The sequence below is a fragment of the Pteropus vampyrus genome, unplaced genomic scaffold (genome assembly GCF_000151845.1).
Source record: "Pteropus vampyrus isolate Shadow unplaced genomic scaffold, Pvam_2.0 Scaffold243, whole genome shotgun sequence".
In the NCBI taxonomy this organism is placed as follows: Eukaryota; Metazoa; Chordata; class Mammalia; order Chiroptera; family Pteropodidae; genus Pteropus; species Pteropus vampyrus.
This window is the reverse complement of record NW_011889024.1, coordinates 472,338-474,578: the sequence shown is the minus strand read 5'-3', so window position 1 is coordinate 474,578 and position 2,241 is coordinate 472,338.

The window sequence follows — 2,241 nt, the reverse complement described above, 5'->3', positions numbered from 1 at the left end:
GAGACCATTTATTTCCCACCCACTGATCTAGGCTCTGGGACTGCAGAAAAGTAGCACCCTGGGCAGCCATAAAAATTAAGGAGTGAACGCTGATAAGTAGACAGTCAGTTGCTTTATACAAAGCGTGGTGATTGACAATAATAGCCTAAATGGTAGTGAGCTAATCAGTAGGGCGAGGCTCCAAGACTTGTCAACAGCAATGATACAGGGTTGAGTGTTCCCACAGAGCCCATGTGCAGAGAAAGCTATTTCGGGGGAAAAGGACCTGCGGTCTCAGCAGAAACCCATGACCAATTTTCTCTGCTTAGAGTTGGGGAGGGGAGTTGAAGAGCACCACGATGGTTAGTAGAAAAGGAAAGTTCTCGCTCATATTCCTGATGGTAAATCATCATATTTTGGAAACTTCATAGCCAGATGTTGATAATTAACTTTCCCAGAATCCTTTTTACTGTGGACCTTTGACTCTCTGAGGGGGCGTCAAATTTGTCATCTTTAATTGGAGTTCTTGGAGACTTCGTAGGGTTTTACCTCGCCAGTTGTCAATTATGGAAAATTTTATAGTGTTTTAATTACTGTAGTAATTAAATTATAGCAGTGCTTCTGTAGGTATTATACATTTTTTTAGACAGCAGACATTCCTTCAAAATAAACCCATTTTATATTCTGTTTCTTCGGGGTGCCACTCCCTGATTTCTGAGCTAACATTTAATTATTAATTTTGTATTCATAGATGATGAATGAATGTACAAGCTTTTACAGGCGTTTATTTACTTTTTAAGCAGAAGAGTCTGTGAGACACAGTGCTTTAACCAAAAGAGATGACTCTTCAGTCACATATTTGGCGCGGAGGCGTGCTCTGCGTGTGGGAGCGGAGGGGACAGTGGGGTTGGAAAGCTGTATCTCATCTCCGAAGCCCTCACACCTATGCCTGGCTGCCCAGCTGTGGATAAAGTTGGATGCGCCGTAGCGGACAGATAGGACCAGACAGAGTTGCGGCAGAGGGGAACAGACAATGTGGGAGTTCAGCGAAAATGCCATAAGAAGAGTTTCCTCAGTCATGTCAGCCGTATCCCAAAAGTCCACAGGGTTAAGAGTCAATGCAGTCTATCTGATTTGGCAAAAATCTGATCTCGAACAGCAATTTCAGTGGCGTGGTGGACGTGAAAGCTGTATTTTAGATATTTAGAGAGATATTTAGATATTTTAGAGAGAATGGTGGTGAGTTAATGAAGGTTTGGCTGTTGAAGAATGGATTAAAACAAAGCGATATTTTCAGGAGGTAGCACAGGGCTGAGTCATGAAAACAGCCTGAAAAGAAATGATGCTTCTGGCAGTCTAGCCGGGTTCATGGCAAGCACCTGGAAGAGTGGGGGCTGGAACCCACGCCTCCTGCTGCCAGCCTCGGGGATTTTGCGGAGAAGAGGAACATGAGCATATTTGATGAGAGAAGGAAAAGGCCGTGGAGACGAGGTTGAGGATGCTGGCGAGGCAGTTGGTTTTTGAGAAAAAGAGAGATTTCTCTTTTGAGACTGTGAGGGAAGACCAAAAGGTAGGTAAAGAGATAAAGGAGGCAGATGGGGGACCACTAACAGGTTGTCGTGCTCCTTTGGAGAGTCCATGTTAGTGGTAAATGAAAAACTTCTCTCTACACATATAAACACACACACACCACGCTAACACACAATAGCGACTGATAGAAATTTAATAATTCTTACTTGAGCTGCTTCTTTTCAGGAAGTTAATCTTAGAATGATTGCTATGACTAGCTATGGTGGATTTAGGTAGGGAGAGAAAATCATTTCCATTTTCCTGTTTAAGCCTCTTTTAAGTTCAAGAGTTTTTTTTAGGACTGTACAATTCTTTGATGCAATTCTTTGCCTACACTACATAGATTATGGCAGAGCTGGCTATATTTCATGGAGACGTGAGATCACTATCATCCCTACCCGTCTTCCTCTCTTTCTCTTACAAATTGAAAAATCCCAAGACTAGGATCTGTAAAGTAGTCTTAACAGTTTTACCAGAACCAACTACTAACCATTACAAGATATCTCTTTAAGGTAAGACAATACAAATGATAAAAAAACCTGCCAACCCAACGTTCCAGTCATGTTTGGGGGCTCCGTGGATAGACTGTACATTTTGTAAAATTTCCTCCAATGTTATTTTGGTTTATACCGTTAGAAAATGTTAGGGGGAGAAAAATGGGTGCTTTGCAGTGACCATAAAAAAAGGACTCAG